The sequence below is a fragment of the Protopterus annectens genome, chromosome 7.part0, assembly GCF_019279795.1.
Source record: "Protopterus annectens isolate FY-2018-M chromosome 7.part0, PAN1.0, whole genome shotgun sequence".
Classification (NCBI taxonomy): Eukaryota; Metazoa; Chordata; order Ceratodontiformes; family Protopteridae; genus Protopterus; species Protopterus annectens.
The window spans coordinates 209,095,337-209,109,399 of record NC_056739.1 but is presented as its reverse complement, the minus strand read 5'-3'; the positions used below and the strand labels follow the sequence as shown (position 1 = coordinate 209,109,399).

The 14,063-nt window shown below is 44.0% G+C and overlaps 1 protein-coding gene across 1 annotated transcript in view; it reads left to right on the top strand.

Annotated features, from left to right (window-relative positions):
- The window catches only part of LOC122806359 (GABA type A receptor-associated protein), a 382,115-nt gene that overhangs the window by 350,968 nt on the left and 17,084 nt on the right, over window positions 1-14,063 (top strand). The window lies entirely within an intron of this gene.

Here is a 14,063-nt window from a genome sequence, read left to right as displayed (position 1 = left end):
GTATTCAACCCTGCTGACTTGCATATTAAACGGACACCATCTTCTTCAAGGCCTAAAACTCAAACCATGCCTAGGAAACTGATGCCCATACCACATGGTCAGGCCTCTGTGCCTAAAAAACAAATGAGTGGCAGAAGACCTTATTACTTTAATCAGGGGAAGCCAACCCCCCCCCCCCCATCCCAAGAGACCTAGAGCTGAATTTGCTTATGATGCTTCTGACCAGGATTCTGAAATTTCTGTCTTCTCTGAGGACCAGGGTTTACCCTTGTCTACCTATGAGGATTCTGATGCAGAGGACTCTATTCCCTCTGCTTCTCCCCCAGAGGATTTTTCTTTTGGTGAAACCTTGCATACTCTTAGGGAGCATTTTCACTGGGAAAGCCAGGATTACTCTGATTCTAAAAAGAGGCTCAAAGATTTCTTACTCCTGCCCCAACACAGGCCTTTAGCTATCCCTCCTGTGCTGGCCATAGTTGATTATGCCTTTTCGGAATCTAGCTTGGCCCCTGATTCTTTACCTCCTGCTCCCAGAAAACCTGACAGATATTACAGGGTTCCTGATTCTCACAAGTTCCTTTTTAAAAATCCTACTGTGGATCCTGAAACCATTTCACAGGGACCCAAGGGCATTAAGGCTACTACTGCCAAAATTCCTACCCCCTCTGACAGAGATTCCAGGTCCCTGGATAGATGGGGTAAGAAGGTATACACCTCTGTAACCTTGGCCATCAGTGCCTTAAATTGCCAGTTTCATATGTTAAAAGTATCAGCAGCATATTATTAGATTGCTTAAACAGAAAATTTTGTTGCTTCCTGATTGTGCTTGAAAGTAAGGATTTACAGGATTTAATGCATTCTGCTGAACAGGTTGGAAAACATACTTTGCAATGTGGTTTTGATTCACTAGAGTCATCTTGCAGGGCTGCTGTCACCGGGTCTATACTTAGAAGGCATGCTTTACTTAAGGAGCAATCTTTGCCAGATCATGTTAAAACTAATTGCTGGATGCTCCCTTAAATCAGGACCACCTGTTTGGCAAAAAAGCAGAAGAAATTCTTAAAAAGATGGAGGAAAAAGCTAAATCTATGCAAACTGTTAAATATTTCTTACAAGTGTAGCCTCCAAGATTTAGTAGGCATTGGCCCTCAAAAAATTGGTCCTTTCCTGCCTCTTCCAGGCCTTCTCAGTTCAAACCCAGAACCAGCAGAACACTCTGACTTCAGTCCCAGGGTACGCACAGGACTAAGCAGTGGGGGGTTCCCACTTCCAAATCGGGGAGTAGTAAGACTCCCCCCTATGGTAAACTGTCTCAATGACTTAACTTTAAAACTTCCAAGCACTTCTCAACTAACTGCTCCATCAGGGGGAAAGATTGCTCTGCATGCAAAAAACTGGGAACTCATTACCCAGGCAAATGGGTTTTAAACAGTTTCCCAAGGATACAGATTTCACTTCCACATGTTACCAACCGCAAACGGTTGGCCAGATCTACCCCCAAATCAGTGGGCAGAGGTTCAAAAGCAAGCATTGTCTCTCAAGATTAAAGGCTATTCAGACTGTACCAGAAGAGGAAAAGGGACAAGGTTTCTACTCATGAATTTTCCTGGTACCCAGAAAAGACAACTCATGGCGTCCTATCCTGGAACTTTCTATCCTAAACACCTTTTTGGGGATTCCAAAATTCAAGATGCTAACTCTTCACCAGTTGCTTCCCATGATAGGCAAAGATGCCTGGTTGGCAACACTGGATCTAAAGGAAGCCTACCTGCACATCCCAATCGGAGAATCTTGCAGAAAATACCTACACTTCAAAGCAGGCTGCATGCACTATCAGTCCTCTGCACTGCCCTTTAGCTTATCCACTGCTCCCAGGGTATTCACAAAGTGCCTAGCTCCCGTCATTGCATTTTGCAGGCAAAGAAATATTCAAATATACCTATACCTGACGATTGTCTTAATTCAGGCAGAAAGCCAGGACATACTTCTGAATCATCTGGCTATTGTACAACAGGTGTTAACTTGTCTGGGGTTCACCATAAACGAAAAGAAATCACATCTGGTACCCTGTCAACAAATTATATTCCTGGGAGCAAGCTTGAACACAACTTGCCAGATGGCTTTCCTCACGCCAGAGAAACAAATTCATTTGACAACTTACTTCAAACTAAGTGGCCACAAAAACCCTGCTATCTGCAAGGCAAGTACTGCAAGCCTTGGGATTCATGGCCTCGTGCATTCTAATCCCATATGCAAGACTGCATATGAGGAAACTACAATGGTATCTAAAAAGCCTGTGGTGTCAACATTCTCAGGATCTAGAAGCAATTTTCCTGTCATACCTTGCCTACGGTTAGAATTCCTTTGGTGGGCAGAGGCCTGCCACCAAAACAAGGGACTACCATTCACTCTACCCTCTGCTGCCCAAACCCTAACAGATGCCTCAGACTATTCATGGGGGCCTCACCTGGCAGGGAAGTGCATTCAGGGCAAATGGATCCCAAGTCAAATGCACCTGAATATCAATCAAAAAGAAATGTTAGATGTACAGAATGCTCTGACAGCCTTCAAGGACCACATTCTTCCAGGACAATTAATGGTAAAGACGGACAACACCACTGTTATGTGGTACATAAACAAGCAGGGGAGTACCCATTCTTACCCCCTCTGCAGACTAGCCATGGCTCTGTGGAACACAGCCTTGACCTAACAAGTGCATCTACATGCTCAATTCCTGCCAGGAAAACTAAATACACTGGCAGACTAAGCAGAAATCTCGTGGACCCACACGAGTGGAAACTGGAACCAAAGACTTTCAACATGTTCAACAAATGGGGAGCCCAGATATAGACATGTTTGCCTCCCCCCAGAACTACCAATTGGACAAATTCTGCACAAGGACTCCCCACAAACAAGCTTGCAAAGTGGATGCTCTGTCCTTCAGCTGGAAAAATATATTAGTTTACGCCTTTCCTCCTCTGCCTCTCCTCTCCAAAGTACTACTAAAGATTAAACGGGACAAACCAAGGATGATACTAATTGCACCAGACTGGCCATGCCAACACTGGTGTACCCCCTCTTGCGCAGTGTGTCACAGCTAGCCCCATGGCACCTGCCTCAGACCCCTAACTTGCTGTCACAGCAGGAGAGGCAGATTCAGTACCCCCAGATTCAAACCCTGAACCTGGCAGCCTGGCTAATTACCTAATCTCTCCATTACCATCCCTCAGTAAACAAGTGTTGGATGTCATTTTGGAGGCAATGACGCCTAGTACTAGAAAATCTTATGCTGCAAAATGGAAAAGATTCTGTACCTGGAACAAAAACTCAAGAGATGGCCGCAGCAGCACTCAATTTACCTCAGGATTCTTCAATACTTAACTGAGATGCTTCACAAAGGCCTTTCCTTTTCCTCCATCAAAATTCACGCCTCAGCCATTGCAGCTCATTACAACACAGAACCACCCTTCGTTTCTCACCCACTGCTCAAGCAGTTCCTCAGAGGGGCCAAAAACAGGAGAGCCCCAACCCCAGCCTGGGACCTTAAATTTGTATTGGAAAAACTCACTTCCTCCTTTTGAGCCAGCTGCAACTGCAGAGTTAAAATTCCTTTCTTGGAAAACAGCTTTCCTTTTAGCAATCACTTCAGCAAGATGGGTATCTGAATTACAGGCACGTTTGGCAGCAGAGCCCCTCGTTCTCTTTCATGCAGACAGGGTGTCCCTCAGGACCAATCCTGCTTTCATGCCCAAAGTGGTATCCAGTGTGGCTCTTAATCAGTCCATTCATTTGCCAACCTTCTTGTTTAATCCACAGAGCAAAGGGGAACGGATACTGCACTCCTTAGATGTGCACAGGCAACTTAGATGTTACTTGGACAGGACTAAACCTCAAAGGAAATCTGAGCAACTGCTGGTGGCATTTGCTGCAGGGGCAGAGGGGGAAGGGTATTTCAGAGCAAACCATTTCTAAATGGATAGGCCATTGCATTCATTTCTGCTATAAGCACCACGGAAAACCTATCCCACAGGGGATTAGGCACCATCCAACCAGGGCTGCATCTACCTCTACAGCCTTTCTCAGGTTTCCCTACCAGAGACATCCTAGAAGCTGCTACCCTGGATTTCTGCACATACTTTCACCAAGCATTACCATTTGCCAATTTTCTCTAAATCCAGAGCTGGCTTTGCCACTGCAGTCTTGCAGGGTCTTATAGCTGCTCCTAATGCTACCTAAATTGCTCCTGCCATCCTTAACTTTGGGAAGCTACCCAAATGTGATGACTGCAACAGTGAAACACGAAGAACATAGTACAGTTGTGTACACTTGCCATAAATGTAGATGGAGTGTATTCACTGTTGCAGTCATGGTTACCCTCCCTCCAGCCCCTTGACGTCTTTTTTGGCTATACCTTTACTCTCCTTTACTATGCTTAAAAGCTTTTTGGTGTATTTGCTTGGCGGCCACAGTGGTGCAGTGGTTAGCATTGCCGCCTCACAGCAAGAGGTTCTCCAGTTCGATCCTCAGCTGTGGTGCCTTCTGTGTGGAGTCTGCATGGTCCTCCCTGTGGTCGTGTGGGTTTCCTCCGGGTGCTCTGGTTTCCTCCCACATCCCAAAGACATGCTGTAAGTGGATTGGACACACTAAATTGGGCCTAGGTGTGAGTGCTTGTGTGTGCCTTCTGTGGAAGGTTGGGCGCCGGGCTGGCAACTCGACACCGTAAAACTCCACTGCCAATCATGAGCGGACAGGTGATCCACTGTGGCGACCCCTAACTGGGAAAAAGCCGAATGAAGTTAGAGGTATAACCTTTTATTTATATATACTTAATTGCTTCCATTAGGGGACACCTGACATCTAGGGCAAGAAAAATTGATGTAATGGCGTCGGCTGCATGCTTTATACCCCTGAATACCCGACGTCACAGAAGATGAGACTGCAACTGATGCAGGACCCAAGACTTTGATAATCAGGCCGACTGAGGGCTACTGCAAGCAGATAACCCAAATGTGATGACTGCAACAGTGAATACACTAACATCCACATTTATGGTAAGTGTACACAATTGTACTTTCTCCCTTCTCTTGAACCTCCACAAGGGGAGATTCTGCACACTACCACAGGAAGTAAATCTCCACTTAGCCAAGGGATCTGTCATCCAGCCTTATCTAGCCACACGCAGGTTAACAGCCTGGAGGATTGGGTTTTGACACCAAGGAATGACTCCTATCCCAAAGATGCAGTTGCCATTCCTGATGCTGTCCCTTGGATGGGTCCGGAGCTGCTGAGCAGTTACTGGCTTCTCAGGGTGTTTTCAGGCCTCAACATTTTTATATTAAACCGATGCCAGCCTCAAAAACAAGATCAAAAACTTCTTCTTTGTCTAAAAAACTGACGCATGAGCCATGTGCTCAGGCCCCTGTGCCTAAAAAACATATGATCAAAATGGCTGAGGACTTAATTACCTTGATCAGGTGTTATTAATCCCCCCCCCCTGCTAAGAGGCCTAGGCAAGACACTGATTATGAATCTTCAGATCAGGTTTCCATTTCTTCTGATTCCTATTCTGATCAGGAATTTTCTATTCCACCCTATGAGGATTCTGATGCAGAAGAATCCATCCCATCTGCATCTCGTCCTGAGGATTACTGTTTTGAAGAAACTTTACATACTTTAAGGGAACATTTTCACTGGGAGAGTCAGGACTTCTCAGAATCAAAAAAGAGGCTTAGGGATTTCCTCCTTCCTCAGCATAGGCCTTTGGCAATACCTCCTGTATTGGACATTGTTGATGTGTTTCGAAACAAGCATGGCTCCTGATTCCCTATCTCTGGCTCCTAGTAAGCCAGACAGATATTACAGGGTTCCTAACTCCCAGAAATGTCTATTCAAAAATCCTGCTGCTGATCCCGAGACTATTTCACAGGGTCCCAAAGGTGTAAAGACCTCTACAGCCAAAAATCCAACCCCCTCTGATAGAGATTCCATGGCATTGGATAGATGGAGAAAGAAGGTTTATACGTTTGCAACCTTGGCAATTAGGGCCTTAAACTGCCAGTTTCATATGCTTAAATATCAACAGCATGTTATGGGCTTACTGAAACAGAAAATGATGTTGATTTCTGATCGTGTGGAAAATAATTACAGGAATTATTGCATTCAGCAGAGCAGGTTGGAAAGCATACTTTGCAATGTGGTTTTGATTCCCTGGAGGCCTCTTGCAGGGCTGCAGTTATTGGATCTGTGATTAGAAGGCATTCCTAGCTCAAGGAGCAAAATCTGCCTGATCATGTTGAAGCTAAATTGTTGGATGCCCCCTTGCAGCATGGTACTCGGTTTGGTAATAAGGCAGAAGAGGTTTTAAAGAAAATGGAAGACAAAGCTAAATCTATGCAAACTGTAAAAGATTTCTTGCAAGTGCAGCCACGCAGGTTCAGTAGGCACTGGCCTACTAAAAATTGGTCCTTTCCAGTGTCCAACAGAGCCACTCAAGGCAAATGCAGGCGCTCAAAAGGCTCCAGATAACCTATCACAGGGTTCTTACAGGTCAAAGCAATGGGGTGCCTCCACCTCCAACTCTGGAGGAAACAAAGCACAACCCTACAGTAAGCAGTCTCAATGACTTCCCTCTCCCTCCACCAAACACCTATCTTTTGGCAGCCCCCTTGGGAGGAATACTAGCACTTCATGCTCAAAATTGGCAGTTAATTACCCAGGACAAGTGGGTATTAAACATAGTAGCCCAGGGGTACATATTTAATTTCCAAACTTTGCCAATTCCAAATAATTGGCCAGATCTGCCACAAAATCAGTGGGCAGAGACTCAGAAACAAGTTACGTCCCTCATGGATATGGGGGCTATTCAGCCAGTACCAGAAAAGGAAAAAGGACAAGGTTTTTATTATTGGTGACATATTGCTTTTCGATATAGACTTTATTTTTAAATGGTTACTAGATTTTCTGATTAAGCGGACTGGTAGCGGACTTAAGAACCATTTGATACATTGTGTTCTAGACCTTGAAGAACTCGGTCTCTTACCAGCTGCTTCTACCTCGCCAAAGTCTCTGTTAATTCAAATAACATACTTTGGATAATGACCTAAGCATTTTTTTGGCCTATGTGTTTTCTAATGTACAGTATTTTACCATTTAGTATGCTTATAGACTGCTTCTACTTTACCTAAGCCTGTGTTAACTTAAATTTGTTATTGGATAACCTATTGCATCTATGGCCAATTTGTTCTCACGTGTACAGTGTTTTATCACATACTTTGCTTACAGTCTATGTTTAGTCCCACTGCCTATTTCAACACATTTTCTCTTCTCCCTTTGTGCACCCAGCTCAACAACCGCCTGAACAGTACCAGGTTTAGAGTATTTATCCTGTCCAAGACTGCTGCCTCCTCCCTAAAGCTAAGGAAAAGACAAACCTCTTTGGTAATCTCTCCCCCAAAGAACTCAAGAAAGTACGTCTCATTCTGACTGTTACCTACCTTCCAGTTTGTTACATACACTTCAGGTGCCTAGTGCTAACTCCATAGCCAGGACAGCCAGCAGCTAAACCCTTCCTCCCTCACTTAATCGGTATATCCACTCTAACAGCCTCCTTAACTTTATCTGTGTAAAACTGCCTTTCTCCTTAGAGCTGCACTGTGGTTCAGCCTTGGTTGTAGTTTCACCCCTTGCCCATTAGGTGACACCCCCCCCCCTTTCCAGGATCTTTACCCTTGCCTATTTTGCCTCCAGCATACAGAATTTTACCAAACACCCCTCTCTAATTTTCTATCAGACCCACTTACACTCCTTCCTCCGTCCTTTGCTACCACACATTTCACTATCACCTTTACTTACGCAAACAATCAGCAGTTCACTGATCGTTTTCCCTGCAGTTGGTCCTTCTCTGGCTCTACCCACTCCATTCGCCCTGCAATTGGTCCTTCTCTGGCTCTACCCACTCCATTCACCCTGCAGGCTCACTCCGCTCCCCTACCCTGCCCCCAATTCTCACCCGCCTCCACTACTCCTACATTTATACTTAACTAACCACACACCCCCATTAATTGGACAATCCCACTAACCACTTTCATCCTATCACTACTCAGCCTTAATTCACACACCCCCTTCCCTACAAATCACTCTACTTCACCACCACACATTTTTTCTCTTAATTTAGCTAGCAAACTACCCACTATGTCTACACCTGCCACCACTTCAATTCTAAAACTTAAGCCACTGTACTACCTAACACCACCACTTTTGATATTTTATATAGCCACCACCTATGAATTCCACTACCTGCCTATCTACTTCCAACATCAGCCACTTCCTCATATACTCAAACTCACACCCCTCCTGTAATACTACCCGACCCTTCACATACTGGGCCACTCCAAAACCTATATTTTCCATACAAACTAATTACTAAAACCCAAAGAATAAAAACTATTACCAACTCCTACTAAAATTCTCCAAACTTATAAAGAGTTTACTACCTAACCTCATAGCTGACGGAGATATCCATCCCACCCCAGGCCCTAACTCTCCAGCTACCACTCACACCAAAATAAAAACTCCCACCAACAAAAGAAATTCTCATAATGCCCCCAAAGCATTTCTAGTCTGCCACCTAAATATCAGAAGTATAAAAAACAAACTACAAGAGCTACATGCTCTCATAGACATCCACTCCCCCGATATCTTTTGCCTCACTGAAACTTGGCTCAAACCCACAATCCCTGACAATGAAATACTTCCCCTGGTTACAATATTACTAGAATAGATTGTACAGGTAAAAAAGGAGGTGGAGTTGCCATACTTTACAAATATATCCTCTAGCTATCCACAATTAACATCCCATTAAACCTGACTGCCACCAGTACAGAAACTATCCTCTCTAAAATCCACCTCTATAACAACAAATCTATTAACATAGTGTGCAGCTATATTCCCCCAGGCAATAACATTAACATCCTAGAAAGTACCCTCCATTGGTTATCCTCCACCCACCCCCCAAGAAACCATCATTCTCGGGGGCTTTAACATCAACTGGACATCCTGTTCAGCTGACTTCCCCACTACCCATATTAACTTACATGGTTTCACCCAAACAATTTCTACCCCCACTAGAATCAACAAACACAGCAATAAGGAAAGCATCTTAGACTGGATCTTAATAAATAACAAACCACATTTATATAAATCAGGCACCCAACCCCGAGGCCATGAGCAATCAACTGCTAACCTACATAATGAGAAATAGAGAAGACCTGCCCCACCAAACCACCTTTAAAACTCTCCGATCCAAAAAAAAAAAACTTTAACCTATCTGATTTAAGCTCTTTTAAATGGAACAGTCTTAAACTACTCTCTCTTGACCAAGCAGTTTCTTACTTTAACACCAGATTCCTAGTGATTTTAGACAACTGTGCTCCCACATGTAGAATCAGAACCAAAAACAAAATAGCTACATGGCTTACCAACACTGCCAGATAAAAGCTAACAGCCAGAAATGCAGCATGGACCACTGCCAGATAAAAGCTAACAGCCAGAAATGCAGCATGGACCTCATGGAGATCCACTAAATCCCCTCAAGCCCACCAGCTATTTAAACAATTAAGAAATTAAGCTAAAAGATCCATCCTGCAAGACAAGCAAAGCTACTATGTCAACTTGCAGCAAAAACACCAAAATCACCCTCAAAATTTTGGTCAGGCTTGAATAAACTACTACACCCAGGAAAATCTGCTACCCCCACCCCATCAACAACTTTACACCTACCCCCTGATTCTGTAGCTAAGACCTTTAATACTTTATTCACAGAAACTGTAAAATCCCTAGCTAATAATCGACCTCCCTCCTCCTTGACAACTAGCACAGCTATTCAGGAGAACCACCCCTCCCCCTTAAAATTCGACTACATCCCTACAGACTATATCAAATCATTACTAAAAAAATTAAAACCTACCTCCCTGGCAGCAGACCAACTTCCCGCCGAGTTTCTACAAAAAGCTGCCAGTGTAATAGCTTATCCAATCTCCATCTTAATCAATCGTTCTATCCAGGAATCCTACATTCCACCCATTTGGAAAATAGCTCATATTATTCCACTTCAATAGCTCATATTATTCCACTTCATAAAGGGGGAAACTCTACTGAACTCTCCAATTTTAGACCTATCGCCATACTATCTCCCCTAGCCAAAATAATGGAGAAATGCATACAAAACAACTTCTTAACCACCTGACACACAATAATCTCCTAGCACCATCCCAGCACGGTTTCAGACCAGCCCACAGTGCTACCACTGCCCTTCTCACATTCTCCCACAAAATAAATCTAAACCGCAATCAAAACCTGCTTTCCTCTGCCCTCTTCCTTGATTTGTCAAAAGTATTTGACATGGTTAACCACAACCTACTCTTACTTTCTCAAATCCCTTTCCATAGACAACCCAGCAATCAGCTGGTTCCACTCTTACTTACACGGCAGGCAGTAAGCAGTCCATTGGAAAGGGCATCTATCCCTTCTTTCACCAATCACTCTAGGTGTACCCCAAGGTTCTATTCTGGGACCCCTCCTTTTCTCTATTTTCATAAATGACCTGCCCAAAGCTATCCATCATGCTGCTACTAATACAGTATGCAGACAACTCCACACTAATCTGCTGTGCTGCAACTCCCATAGGATTACAATCCCTATCCCAAACAACCTTCAACTTAGTAGAGAACTGGCTTAATAATAGTCAGCTCTTGTTGAACCCGAACAAAACCAAACTTCTATTCTCCCCCACCCGGAAGATTGCACCAGCAGCATTTTCAGTCTCTTCTCATAATGGCACCATAACCTCCCACCAAAAGGGCAAATATCTATCCCAGCAGAGTGCTGCCCCCCCTGACCTCTCAGATGTTCAGGTAAGAGCCGCCCTCTCCAAAGCAAAAAAACACAGCATCAATGGGACCAGACGGTGTCCCAGGCTGCGTCCTACATGAACTCCAAGAAGAGCTAAACCCAAACATAAAACTACTGTTCAATCTCAGCCTTACTACAGGATATGTACCCAAAGAGTGGCGTACAGCAACAGTGGTCCCTCTCCACATAGGTGGTGCCTCAACGGATCCTGGAAACTATCGCCCCATAAGCCTGACTAGCTTGGTCTGCAAAGCTATGGAAAGGATCATCATGGACCTTATAAATAAAGATATTGGGGACCTACAGACACTGGATCCTACCCAGTTTGGCTTTAAGGGCAGATCCTGCCTCTTAAACCTGGTCGATTTCTTTGAAACAAGTCACCAAGGCCATTGACGAAGGGAAGGTGGTCCACACAGCCTACCTGGACCTCGCAAAAGCCTTTGATGCAGTACCCGACTCGGGCATTATAGATACGCTCACCAGCTTATAAACCCCTATGTCTCTAGATGGGTTGCAAACTGGCTCAAGGACAGAACCCACATGGTTAGAATTCCTGCAGCCATGTCGGACTCCAAACCAGTTACAAGTGGCGTCCCACAAGGCTCAGTCCTGGGACCTCTCTTGTTCGGTATATATTTCTTGGAGGTACAGGCCAACACGGAAGGACTGTGGCTGACCAAGTTTGCAGATGACTGCAAACTGGGCGCCATAATCGACTCTCCAGCTGCCACAAGCATCCTCCAAAAGGGCCTCATAGAAACAGACAACTGGTGCCAGAGCCATGGCCTTAAGCTAAACGCCAGAAAGTGCATAGTCATCCCCTTTGGCAAAAATAAAGTGCCCACAAATTACCACATAGGTGGTAATCCATTAAGTACAGAAGAAGTAATTAGGGACCTGGGGATGCAAGTTGATAGCGATCTCTCATTTGACAACCATGTGGCCAAAGTGGTTAGGAAAAACATTTTATATAGCCCACCTAATCATGAAGGGATTCACATCTAGATCAGGGGAGGTCATCATGCCTCTTTACTCATCCCTCATCAGGCCCATAGAGTACAATGCCCCTTTTGGGATGTACCTTACCAGACACCTGCAGCAACTGGAAAGACCCCAAAAGTACCTCACCAAGAGGATCAAAGGGCTCAAACAGATGCCATATGCTGCCCGGTTAAAGAAACTCCAGCTCTACTCAGTGGCATACCACCTGCTCAGAGGCGATCTGTGCCTGACGTATAAAGCCATGTCCAACCCGGAATTAATGGACATATGCTGCACCTCAGAAAATCCAAATCCCATCGAGCTACGCGCTCGAGAGACTTGAACCTCAGCACTGAAATAAATAGGACATGCTGGAGGGACAGATTCATAACCCAGAGGCTCCCTTCACTCTGGAATAAAATCACAGTCCAGGTTAGGCAGAGTCCCTCATTGACTCTCTTCAAGAGGAGTCTTGAGTGGATGGGAGATCGTAGGTTTACCCCGGGTATCACTTCTGTGTCACTGTTGGACAGAGGCACAGTATACTAACCTCGAAAAAGGGCATAGCAAAATTAATTTAAAATGGGTGGCGAAAGCCAGACACACTCTGGCTAGGCTTATAAATGCCCTAGGGCAGATAACCTAGTATGAACCTATGAAGAACCAACTACAAAACTGCTAGGTATAATCATTGATAATAATGTAAACTACAATGCCCATATAGACAAAACTGTAAAAACACTAAACAAAAAAATCGGCTCCATGTATAGGATTAAGAAATTTCTAACCCCAACTGCCAGAACAGCCATAGCTTGTACACATCTTCTGTCATCCCTCTATGCCTCACCCATCTTCACTAACTTATCCAAATCAAATCTCAACAAACTCACAAAATGTTACAACAATATAGTAAGATTTGCCTCAGGCTCAGAGTACAGAACTCACCACTGCCATAATCTTCAAAAATTAGGTTGGCTAGCACTACCCAACCAAATCTATTATAAACAACTCATAGTAACTCCTAAAATCCTCCACCAGCCTACCCACACCCCCAGTCTAGCCAATATCATTACCCCATACTTCAGCCTAGCATCCCTTCGCTCTTCCAGCAGAACGCTAGTACAACCTACCAAAGCCAACAACTCAGCCGGTGATTCTTTATTCTCTAACACTGCTGGCATAAAATGGAACTCCCTTCCTGCTGAACTCACCACCAATTGCTCCTTGCCTCACTTCCAAAATATCACTAAAGGCAGACATGCACAATAACTGGCTATGTCCTTGTCTAAACCCTGACTAAAACCCAATTTACTCAGTCTGAGTTACTACACTGACGTGAGCTTCCACCAAAGCTTGTCTCAGTCTTAGGCTTAGTCAAACCCAACGTCACTGATATAATCCATTTCCATCTTAGCTATCTAAGATAATTCCCCTTTTCTCTCCGTACCCACCTTCAATTTATTTTTCTTCCACCCCTTTATTATCTCTAGCTTCCATCATCTGAACTGCTACCCTCCTTTCTCTGCCTCTGCTGCCTTCTACCCAGCCTACCTTTCTTTTACGTTATTCTTCCTCTCTTTCTTTATAAACAGCCTTCCTTTTCCTGTCTCCTCTTTCTACACCCTCTTTTTTCTAGTATGTTTTTTTCCCTTTATTGCTTTCTCCATCTCCCACTTTTTTGACTTCTCTTATCAATTTAAACCTTACTTCGAAACTTTCTTCATTATGGAACCTATTTGTAGTTGACTGCTGATATCTGTTAAATTGATTAATATCTCTGTAAATATTACCTTACTTAGAACATTCTCTTAAATTTGTAACCTTTTTTGCATTTTTCTTTTGATTTTTGTTAAATTGCTAATATTACTGCATACATCATGTTAGATGTTTTATTTTGGAGCTTTTCTCCCCGGGCCTCTACTGAAAATGGACATGTATCCAGTTGGACTTTCCCGGTTAACAAATGTAAAATAAATAAAAATAAGACCTTTCCTGGTACCCAGAAAAGACCATGCCTGGCATCCAATACTGGACTTATCAATTTTGAACATGTTCCTGGATATCCCAAAATTCAAAATGCTGACTTTACAACAGCTACTGCCCATGCTGGGCAGGAACGCTTGGTTAGTGACTCTAGACTTAGAGGCATACCTGCATATCCCAATAAGGGA